Source organism: Cherax quadricarinatus, unplaced genomic scaffold, assembly GCF_038502225.1.
Source record: "Cherax quadricarinatus isolate ZL_2023a unplaced genomic scaffold, ASM3850222v1 Contig448, whole genome shotgun sequence".
Taxonomy (NCBI): Eukaryota; Metazoa; Arthropoda; class Malacostraca; order Decapoda; family Parastacidae; genus Cherax; species Cherax quadricarinatus.
Genome location: NW_027195474.1, coordinates 115,262 through 127,779, shown reverse-complemented (window position 1 = coordinate 127,779; position 12,518 = coordinate 115,262). Strand labels below are relative to the sequence as shown.

The 12,518-nt window shown below is 39.4% G+C and overlaps 1 pseudogene; it reads left to right on the top strand.

Moving 5' to 3' along the window:
- Window positions 1-555: 555 nt before the first annotated feature.
- LOC128704526 (uncharacterized) overlaps window positions 556-12,518 on the top strand; it is a 106,233-nt pseudogene continuing 94,270 nt past the window's right edge.

The following is a 12,518-nucleotide window of genomic DNA, read 5'->3' as shown; positions in this document are numbered from 1 at the left end:
GAAATCAGCTCTAATATACATTATTTAGGTATGCATACTGGTCAGAGAGCCTGTAAACGAGTATGTCGCTAAGTGAGGAGAGGCTGTACATGATACAACTTATACAGACCATAACTGACATCAGTGACATACTATATAGAAAGTTCCTGGTTATGCAGAGCATTTCCTACAACTTAGATCAGTTTTGTCCCCAGGATGCCCCTCACACCAGTCCACTAACACCCAGGTACCTACTTACTGCTAGGTGAACAAGGACAGCAGGTGTCTTAAGAAAATATGCCCAGTGGTTATTACGTGTTCAAACCCCATCCATTCCTTGTTTTTTTTTTTTTATATCATCAGACTTAATTGAGTGATTCAGAAGAGAACCAGACAGTATGGTTATGAATCTAATCCAGAAATATTGGCTTTTTGGTATCTTCTTTAATAACTCCAGTGATTGTATATTTACCTGGAGGGTGTTTCGTGGGTCAACTCCCCCACGGCCCAGTCCAAGACCGGGCTTTGTGGTGGATCAGGGCCTGATCAAACAGGCTGTAACTGCTGACTGCATGCAATCCAGCATAGGAATCACCTGACTGGTCAGATACTGACTTTGGTATCTGTCCAGTTCCCTCTCAGAGACAACCAGGGGTCTATTGGTAATCCCCCTTATGTGTACTGGGAGGCTGTCGAACAATCTTGGGCCCCTGACACTTTTTGTGTGCTTGCAGTCTGCAGCTGTTAAATATGCAAGTTCCTGGCATCAACACAGAAGAGCCTCAGGTGGCAGTCAGGATTTAAGGAATCAGACTGTGCTACCCATCCACATAGCTCAGGAATGTACCGAGGCTCAAAGATGGCCTCGTGACTCCGTGTACGTGGCAAATTATTCCGAGAAACCCACCTTGAGGCACGTCGGCAAACAGCCGGGTCTACCGACAGGCCCGAGTAGCAAACTAGCAAGAGCTCAGCTGTGTAAATCTCCCACTTCTAACCATGAGTGCAATAAATATTTTGTCAGAGCAGCAGTAGGCACAAGTGTCTTAATACCCGAAGAATGTAATGAATATTTGGTCAGAACAGCAGGAGACACGAGTGTCTCAATACAAGAAGCAGAGCACAAACAAACGTGGGGAAATCTGCCGGTTAATTTAAAAGACGTCTCTTCCTGCACCACAACTTGAAGATGGGACTCTGGAGAACAGTGACGTGGCAGTCAGAATGCCTGCCACTAAGAGCCGGACAAGCCACACCAACAGTTACTTACCAATCAGTGTGGAACTGATAGGCGGTAGTGGTCAAGCTAGTATGCCTGGGGATGGGAACAAGAGCTCTGGCAGCACCAAAGTAAGATGTCTGCCACCATCACATACATTAGCAATGTCTGCCTCTTTTATCAAGTCATATTTCAGCTCCGGTCCTGAAAAACAATCAAAAAATGCTGGTTCGACTCGAGAGAGCGAAACATCCATCAAAACAAAAACGTTGGGTTTGTGGAATAACGTCAAATATGGCGAGTGGTAATGGTGAGCTATAATGGTGAAGCATAATGGTGACTGGTAACGAAGAGTACATGTATATGGATCATAATGTTTGAGTCATTATATTTGACATAGTGACATAAATGATAATATACTATATAGAAAGTCCCTGTTTATACAGAGCATTTCCTGGAAACTAGGTTCAGTTTGTCCCCTGGAAGTGACATGCACCAGTCCACTAACACCCAAGTACCTACTTACTGCTATGTGAACAGGGACGGCAGGTGTCTTAAGGAAACATGTGCTAATGTTTCCAAGCTGTACAGGGGATTGAACCCCGCACATCTGTGTGTGAGCTGAGTGCGCTACCAACCCAGCTACAGGGCACCTTAACCCTTTCAGGGTCCGTCCCGTAGATCTACGGCTTTACGTTCAGGGTCCAAGCCATAGATCTACGCCATGAGCTCAGCTCACTCTCATAAGCTGTGAGTGGTAAATTTGGGCCTAGATATAAGAGAATACCTCTATGTGGTATGTGTGCACCACATAAAACAAATCCTGCAGCACACAGTGTATAATGAGAGAAAAAAACTGAGACTGTGATTTTCGATTAAAACAGCGATTTTGCAGTGTTTTTTCTTATGTTTTTTATAGTTGTATTTGAGATTTTTTGGTCTCATTTGATAGAATGGAAGACATATTACAGAAGTAGAGATGATTTTGATTGGTTTTAGTAATGGAAATGGCTTGAAACTGAGCTCAAAGTAGCAGAAATGTTAAATTTTTGTCGATGTTCAAGAGTAAACTAATGACCTCACACGTCTAATACACGCCAGCTGGTGGGTCTAATATACATTCACAAATGTGATGATAATATTTATACAATTATTACAATATTGTGTAACAGCAAATGTTCTATTTTTTGGTTTGAATAAAAATTCATTATGTGAATAAAAAATAAAAATGGAATTCATTTGTAAAGCCTGAAAACATAACTAATGAGCAGAGGAAATGTTAGATTAGTGCCAGGAATACCTGCATTGTTTATTCTGGACCCAGTTTTGAAATTGGAATATTTTGAACTTTGTGTTAAATTGGCCAAATTAGCAATTTCCGATCACTTTAATTTGTAGCTGAAACAGTTGACTGGGCAATTTCTTGTGCTCAATCGATAAAATAGAAGTAATACTAGTGAAATAGCTAAGAATTTGGTTGACTGGAATAATGTAATTGTCCTAAAATCAGAGTCAGAGTCGGCAAAATCGCCGATTCGTAAATATAGCTGACACATCAAAATTTGCGAGAGCATAATTTCGTCAGTTTTCCATCAAATTTCATACTTTTTGTTTTATTACCTTCAGAAAAAGATTCTCTACCATTTCATAAGAAAAAATAACCAATTTTTTTTTTTTAAATTCTTGGATATTGGTGCACCCTTTGAAATTTGGTCTCTGGACCCTGAAAAGGTTAATAGTAATAATGCATGTATTTGTTTCTACATTAAGTGATTATCCTGAGAGTAATGTTTAAAAAGTAACTGAGCTTGTATAACTAATTTAATATATTAAGTGATAGCAAATTAATACTTCAAGGGTTTGCAACCTACAGATAAAAAGCTGCCTTTGTTACCAGTATTTATCAAGAAAAAGCTCATCTTGTAAAATGATAGAGAATCTTTTCTTAAAGATAATGACACTGAACTGTAAAGTTTCCTGTAATAGAGATTTATGCAGGCACAAACGTTGAAGTTTGGGAGCACTTTGAGTCCAGTTTTTGGCTTATTCTTGTATTGAAATCCATGCAGTGGTCAGCTATGTTTCTGATATATCTCATGTACAGTGCATTAATCATGAGAAACTGAGCATTTGCCATGGGACCTACCCTATTAAGTACTAAGGGGTTGGTAGTTTAATCACTTTTACTCAAATTTTCAAAAATTTAAATTTGTGAAAGACAAAAACATCAAGTATAGACATTGCAGTCGCTACAGTAACTTTGTTTCCTCTCTCATTAATTACATCTGCATGTCTCTAATATACAGCCTCTCCTCACTTAACGACGGAGTTCCGTTCGGTAAACAGATTCATCGCTCGGCAAGAAGCATACTATGATGATAGTGGGTTTGTGTCAGCCATATTTGATATTGGTTTAATGTCACCTTTGTACCATTTATAACATTTCTGGTATATTTTTAAATGTTTATGCAGTAGTTTACTGTATATTGTAATAAACAGAATAGAGGAAATCGGCTCTAATATACACGTATGCATGGTGGTCAGAGAGCCTGTCGTAAGTCTGAGTCGTCAGTAAAGAAGTACGTAGTACGTCGCTAAGTGAGGAGAGGTTGTATAACACTTGTTCTACATTTTCAGTCAATCCTCACACCAAAAACAAATGTTATTTTTATATCTTGGTTATGAACCATTGCCAAGAATGCTTATTGGTGGTTTATGGTGTTGCAGAAATTTTAGCAAGCCCTGACACACAATGTTCAAAGCCAGTGCCTGTTTTTCACATGCCTCTGCCTGTGTATTTTAACCTCACATTGACCTTCACCCACCTTGTCACACGTCCTCAGCCTCCTCCTGGCCATATGTCAGAGAGCAGGATGGCTCTGAACTGACACCTTCACCCAACATCAGGCTTTTGCCCATCTCCCACAGTTGCCCTCAACCCACACCCCCCACCATGCTTGCACCCACCTCTCTGCCAAACACCTGCATATTATCAAGGTCATATCCTCACCTGCCTGTCTGTACCCACGTTTACACCAGTGGGTGTACATTGCAGTGCCACATGGTATGCACAGTGTGTGAAGAAAACACGGGATGGCAGCAAGAGCCACTTTCAACCCTTTGTTCATACCTTCACTCACCCTTCTTCTCCTAGTACCTTGTCCTCACTCACTAACTTCCACCCAGTAGGTTGCCCTCTCCCACCCAGTAGGTTGCTTACTCCCACCCAGTAGCTTGCTCACTCCCATCCAGTAGCTTGCCCTCTCCCACTCTCTATCATACAGGACAATGGACTGGGCTCTAGGTTCACTATGAGGCAGAGGGGAAAAGATTGTGGCGCATGCCACATTCCCCCTACACGTACTGAACCACGTTAAGTGATGTTTATGGCATTTCCTCCGAAAATATGCCGCAATTTTGCAAAATGCGTTAATGGACAGTGCAATATCTGACGGTCTACTGTATATTTCCCAGTTAAAATGGTATGTTTTATTTTGCATCATAAATGGGACACATTGCCTAAAGCTTGTAATATGAATGTAAGTTTAATCCAACAAAAGTTATCTTGGGTCAGGTTCAAATAATTTAATGTTAATAACATCATTGATATGAGGTGGGGGGTAAATAAAATGGCGTAAGTAACATGCCGGCCAAAAATGCTCATTGTTACATTGTTTGCCATGGACTGTGTTTGTCTTGTGGTGGAGGTGGGAAGCAAGATTGCTGGTGCAATTTTGCAATGTTTGCAAGGTGTAAAATTACCTTGAATGATGAAATAGTTGATGTTTGAACAGTATATCTGTGATGCATACAGTGTTTTGCTGTCAGTTAAAGGTCAGGAAGTGTTCTGAAGTGTTTTTCCAATATACTTTGATGTCCAGCAGACCGTAACAAATTTGTTTACCAGTCTTTTGTATTATAAAAGAAAGCTAGTGGAATTATAAAAGACTTTAATTGTAATTGTTTATAATCTAGTATCATAGCAACAATTAGTTAAAAGTTGAGCTTATATATGTAGAAATCATGACTGAAAAATCTACATTTGCTAGTTTACGAAAGATTATTTGAATGATGTAGATATCTTCATTAGTTTATTAGTTTGACTTGCAAATTGCTAATACATTTTTGTCAGTTTAAATTATTATTTTTGTTTACTTGTGGTGCCTCATATCCTGTATCAATTAGAATTTTATGTTAATAGATTTTTGGCCATTGATTAGTTAAAAAAAATTCACTGTGCTTAATTGGCAAAATGACAGACTGACAGACTGACTGTCTTGCTCTGTCAGCTTAAATCTGTAGGATTACTGTGGTTAGCAATGATAAGCAGGAGATTACAGTCTGGATTTTTTCCAGGTTGGGCGGTTAATCTCCAAACAAATTTCTCCCAGGATTCTCCCGTGTACCTGCTGGGATGTGTCTATCATAAATGTTTAGGTGAAGATGAAGATAATTCAGAGGAAGGTAACATAACATTTTTGTAATTGAAGAATAATATAACTCGAGATATAGATCAGTTCAGAAAAATTCTCATTTGTTTATAAGTAGGTTATGATAGCTGTGTGGTTTATAGTGTGAAAAATGTGCAGTTTATTAGAGGAAATGTTTAGCCACAAGTGTCTTCTTCAGTCTAGTACAGAGATAACTATGAAACAAGTATATATAGTGGCACATGTATCTAATTTAAAAAGTGATCATTTATTCATAAGTAGGTTATGATAGCTGTGTGGATTATAATGTCCCTGAAAATCCAAAATAGCAAAATGTTTGGAATTGATCATTTTGTCTTATTAATGTTTTGATTGTAGGGGTTGAGAGGCATGGTATGGAGGCCTTCAAGGAGCACCTGCACAGTCTAGTGTGGTGCACATACCAGTGACAGTTTGCAACGTTGCAAGACTCCTCCCTGACCCCTGACTGTGGCTGGGGTTGTTTGTTAAGGACAAGACAGATGATGCTGGCTCATTCTCTCATCCAACACTTTCTCACCAGAGGTAAACTAATTATTCAGTCTCTTTACCGGATTTGACAGACAAATTAATCGAGTGGTTAATTACTGAAATAGTGTAAATGAAGTGATAATAGACCAGTTTCCTTGCCCACCTCGTACGGTAAATATTCATATAACAGACTTTTAAAAATATGGTAAGAATTCCAAGTAAATTGTGCTTTTAGTTATTTTCGACATTTATGCGAGTATACCCAATTTGTGTAACAGGTTTGTAGTACCATGTTAGGTATACAGTAGAGTGCATTTTATTGTATTTTTTTTTTTATCTGATATAATGGACACCCCCTTTCAATCCATTATACAGTGGACCCCCAGTTCACGTTATTAATCCATTCCTGAGAGCTCATCGTAAAGCAAAATTATCGGAAAGCGAATAAATTTTCCCCATAAGAAATAATGGAAATCAAATTAATCCATGCAAGACACCCAAAAGTATGAAAAAAAAAAACTTTTACCACATGAAATATTAAGTTTAATGCAATAGAATAATTACAATAGCAATAATAACAATAGAATAATCACAATAGAATAATTGACACTTACCTTTAATGAAGATCTGGTGATGATTGATGGGATGGGAGGAGGGGAGAGTGTTGAAGTTTTTAATGTTCAGCTCCTTTTTGGTCTGAACTGGCAGCCTCACCATGCCTAATCACACTATGTATGCCACTACGATTCTTAAATATTTCAAACCAACTTTTGCTGGCCTTAAATTCACTCGTATCACCACTAGTTGCAGGCATTTTTCTAATTAAATCCTCATGCAACTGCCTAGCCTTTTCACAAATGATCGCTTGAGAGATGCTATCTCCAGCTATCTGTTTTTCATTTATCCACACCAATAACAGTCTCTCAACATTTTCTAACACTTGCAATTGCTGTTTTGTAATCACAGTTGCACCTTTTGCAAGAACAGCTTCCTTCATTGCCGTTTTCCTGCTCACTATAGTAGAGATGGTTAACTGGGATTTACTATACAACTTGGCCAGGTCTGACACATGCACTCCACTTTCATACTTTGCAATTATCTTTTTCCTCATTTCAATAGTCATTAGCACCCTTGGTCTCGATGGGTTGGCACTAGAAGCTTTCTTGGGGCCCATGGTGACTTAGTTTGCAGAAACAAGCACCAAAAACAGTGATAATATGGATAATATGGAATGTACCGAATGTATCCTTAGATGCGCGCACACTGGCTGGCTTGTAAACAGTGGCACACATGGGGCAGTTCAGGCCACACACGGACACGTCTCGTACGAATCATATTGCGTACCAGGTTTTGTAACGGGAACCGAGGCAAATTTTTTGCGATATAATGCTTCGGATACCGGATTTATCGGTTACCGATGACTTCGCGAACCGGGAGTCCACTGTATTGAGGTTTTACTGTAAATGTCTGGAAAGTTTGTTATATGGTTGTGTTTGTAAGTTGTTGCTGCTGTGTTGTACATAGTTTGATTTTATCTGTGTTAAGTAATAAGAGATGCAAATTAAAGCCAGAGTGGGTTAAAATGTTTTGGAAATGTCTTACTCTGTATGTATTTTCAAACGAAAACCTTACGCTTAACACTGCATCAGTGTTTGTGTGGTAGGTACCTTTGATATACCTTTGAAGAGCTTTGAGAGTTTCACTATGGAAGCCCAGCCATGGGCTAGGCTCGTCTGGTGCTTGCCTGGTCAACCAGGAAGTTGTTGCTGGAGGCCCACTGCCCTACATATCCATCGCAGACTGGTTTATCTGGCACCTGGTGAAGATACTTGTCCGGTTTCCTCTTGAAGGCTTCTACAGTGTTTGTGATATTTTCTGGTAAGATGTTGAATAGTCTGGGACCCTGAATGTTGATACAGTGTTCCCTTGTTGTTCCCACCACACCCCTGCTCCTCTCTGGGTTTGTTTTACACTTCCTCCCATATCTCTCACTCCAGTATGTTGTTATGGCAGTGTGCAGATTTGGGACCAGCCCCTCGAGTACTTTCCGGGTATATATTATCGTGTATCTCTCTCCTCCGCTCCAACGAGTACACGTTCAAGACCTGATGGCGTTCCAAGTAATTTAGGTGCTTTACTGGTCGGTGTGAGCCGTAAACGATCTCTGTATTTGTTCCAGCTCCGATATTTCTCCTGCTTTGAATGAGGCCATCAGCACTGAGCAGTGTTCTACATGAGGGAGCACTAGCGATTTGAAGAGTGTCACCATTGGCATTATTTCCCTTGTTTTGAAAGTTCTCAGTACCCACCCCATCATCTTCCTGGCTGTTGTGATCTTTGTCTTGTTATGGTCTTTAAAAGAAAGGTCAGCCGACATAATTATTCCCAGATCTTTTGCGTGTTCCTTTCATTCTAGTTGGTGACCCTGTTGAGTTTTGTACACAGTATTCCTTTTGAGTTCTTCATTCTTTCCATACCTAAGCAGGTGGAACTTATCACCATTGAATGTGATGTTGTTCTCCACTGCCCACTGGAAAACCCTGCTTATGTCTTCCTGTAATTTTTCACTGTCCTCTACTGTAATGACTTTCATGCTCATTTTAGTGTCATCTGCAAATGATGATATGAAAGTGTGACAAGTGCTTTTATGTATGTCTGCTATGAGGATGAGAGGTGCCAGGACAGTGACTTGGGGCACTGAGCTCTTTACCTTGATGATACTGGGTCTTGCTCTGTTTACTACTGCTACTTTTTGTGTGTTAGGAACCCAAAAATCCACCTGCCTACCTTCCCCATAATGCCCATGGCCCTCATTTTGTGTGCTATGATTGCATTTGTCAAATGCCTTTGCAAAATCTGTTTAAATCACATCTGCATCTTGGTCATCTTCCAATCCCTCTGTAATTCTGTCAAAATGGTTCAGCAGCTGTGACAGGCATGATCATCCTGCTCTAAAACCATGCTGGGTGGTTCAGGTTATGCCGATTGTGCTGGTCCATGAAATTTGTAATCTCATCAGTTTTTCAAAGATTTTTATGATGTGACAAGTTGGTCTGTAATTTTTAGCTTACTACCTCCCTTATGCAAAGGAGATATGTCTGCACTCTTTAAGGCCTCTGTTATTTCACCTAGATCTTTCTCCAAAGAATACTGAGGGCTCGTCGTACTTGTTTATAAACAGGGCATTCCATGAATCTGACTCAGGTGCTGAGTGAATGGGCATGTTATCCATTTCTTTTTCGAAATCTATGGGATTCGTATTAATGTCGGTCTGTGTGGCCTTCTCCTGGAGTGAAAAATGTTTCTACATTTTCTGTCATTTAGTGGGTTGCTGAACACTGACTCGTAGTACTGCAGTTCTTTTAGAATTTCACTCATTTCCTGTTCATCGTCAGTATACGAATCTTCTGTCAATAATGAGTTCATAGCTTGGATTTTGCATAGGAATAGAAATATTTTTGGTTTATGGCCCTTTGTTCGTTTTGTACTTTTGTTAGATATGACATTCTAAGTTTTTGCTGTAATCTCTTGGCTAAGACTATCTGTTGTAGCATATTTAAGCAACCCATTTTCTTCTTCTGTACCATCTCCTATGCTCTCAATCTCTATATCTGATCTTCTTCTGGGTTTCCTCAGTGGTACATGCTTCATACATACCTTGTACAATTCAGCTTCTCTAAGCACTGGTGGGAATTTAGGGTTGTGCTCTTGTCTGATTCCCAGGATATACTTTATTTTTTCCCAGTTAATTTTATGGTTGTTCAAATTTAACTTACTGAATCTCTAACATTAGTGACGCAGTTCCCTAACCCTGAGTTAATGCTCGTTTGAACTTGTATGATGTGTTCAGAGTATATTGTTTTTGTAACTGTGATTAGTTCCTCGTTGTTTGTCAATATCAAATCAAGGGTATTTTCATTTCTAGTGGGATCGATTATCTGTTGGTTCAATGAGTACTTTTCATAAAGCCTCGTTAGTTTGTTGTGCCAGGGTGCTTCCTGGAGATATTTCTGGTATAATGCACCATTTTACATGAGGGAGATTAAAATCTCCAAGGAGTAAAATATTTGATGTGGGATTTTGTAGCCTATCCAGATAGCTATCTGTCTTCCTTAACTGATCTGTGAATTCTTCAGCAGTTGCTGGTGGTGGTGGTTTGTATACTTGGATAATTTCCTATTTTCAACTTTAGAATTTCTAACATTCATAGAGTTCAGCACTTCTGTGCAACAGAATGTGCTAGTATCTTTTACATAGAGTCCTACTCCTCCCTGTGATCTATTAATTCTATCACATCTATGTAGTTTTCTATCTGTATCTCTCCGTCTAAAATGTCCTGTGTGCATGTTTCTGTAAATGCCCCAAACATGGCATTTGCCCACTGACATAACTAACTTTGTAATTTTTATTTTATTTCATACCCTGAATAATTGCAAATGTAAATTACCATTTGGGATGTTTTTGTTTTGTTGTGTGTTTTGTTAGTACCACTGGTAATGTACTACCTTGTATGGCCCCTGGTGTACATACTCCTGGTTTCTCCAGTACTACTGACTTTGCATTTGATTGTGTATTTGGCCCTGATGGTCTGATGCCTGGTTTGGTATGTCCCATTGTGCATTGTAGCATTTCCCCTTTTTGTCTCTTTCTTTGGTCCGATTGTTTCTCTTTATTGTCTAAAAAAGATTGCTGTTCATTTTCCCTTTCTGTGCTACCTACCACACAGCATAAATGTTTGTGTGGTAGGTAGCATCATTGTTTGTGATAAGTAGCATAAATCACCATGATGAAAAAGTAAGTGTAGCAGGAAGCCTAAGTGAGCAAGTTGTAAATATGTTGTGTATGAATTCTTATGTACCAGAATGGTATGTCTGTCCAGTAGGTGCTGTAAACCAACTTACTGTAAATAGAGTACTATGTCCAGTTGGAAGTGTAAGTTACCTGGGTGTCAGTTATGTCCAGTAGGAAGTGTAAGTCAACTGGGTGTAAATATATATATACTGGATCCCCTAAATGAAGTTTGTGTAAATGTATTACGTCCAGAAGGTAGCCTCACTGACCATATTGTATTTTTGTTTGTAATAAAATACACAAATGCATATTTACATCAGTAATAATATTTGAACAATATAATGAGTATTAATGTTCCATGCAAAGTAACAGAGCAGTAAATCTTCATTGACATTATTCCGTTGAAGATGTGATGATGTTGCTGAAGGTCTCTCTCAAAAAGAATTGTAGGTCTACTCAAATTCAAATTCAAACAAGGCTCTGCATATACAGCACCTCTTTTCGGTGCTCCATGTTTTCATTACCTTCAAATTGAGGCAGTTTTCTTGGTGTTTCACCTGCCAGCAGGTGGAACAATGACTCGGTTGAAAGTCAAAGAAAACGTGGAACATGGAAGAGGTGCTGTATATGTGGGGCCCTCCTGTGCTGTATATGTGGAGCCCTCCTGTGCTGTATATGTGGGGCCCTCCTGTGCTGTATATGTGGAGCCCTCCTGTGCTGTATATGTGGGGCCCTCCTGTGCTGTATATGTGGAGCCCTCCTGTGCTGTGTATGTGGGGCCCTCCTGTGCTGCATAAGTGGGGCCCTCCTGTGCTGTATATGTGGTGCCCTCCTGTGCTGTATATGTGGGGACCTTCTGTACTTTATTTCTTTTCTGGAGCATACAAGTAATGTAGTTTACATGTAGTAAAATATTGTTAGCCACAAAGAAAGCCACCAGCATACAGTGTGTTTCAGACCATTGTTAGACAAAACCACACATGGGTCGTGCATTTTGTAGTCATTACGCAAATAACCTGCATACAGGAGAGAAGCTAATGATGATGTTTTGGTCTGACTTGGACCATTGACAAAGTCACACTGTGACTTTGTCAATGGTCCAAGTGGGATCAAAACATCATGGTAAGCCTCTCTCTCTCTCTATCTATGAGTTATTTGTGTATTGTTGCAGTTGTGGTATTGTGCCTTTGTCTTTTGTAGTCATTGTATGTCCAGAGTGGGTTTAGCACTGCCATGAATCTAATAATATTAATCATACTAATAATGGTAGAATTACCGACAAAATATTAGGTAAATAGACAGATGCCACTAATGTGACCTTTTATTGTGGTAATGTTATGCTCTCCAGGAACTTTGTCAAGCATAACAGCTTGACAGATCTGTTGTCAGACATAACAGCTTGACAGATCTGTTGTCAGATATAACAGCTTGACAGATCTGTTGTCAGATATAACAGCTTGACAAAGCTGTTGTCAGATATAACAGCTTGACAGATCTGTTGTCAGATATAACAGCTTGACAGATCTGTTGTCAGATATAACAGCTTGACAAAGCCATTGTCAAACATAAAAGCTTGACAAAACTCATGA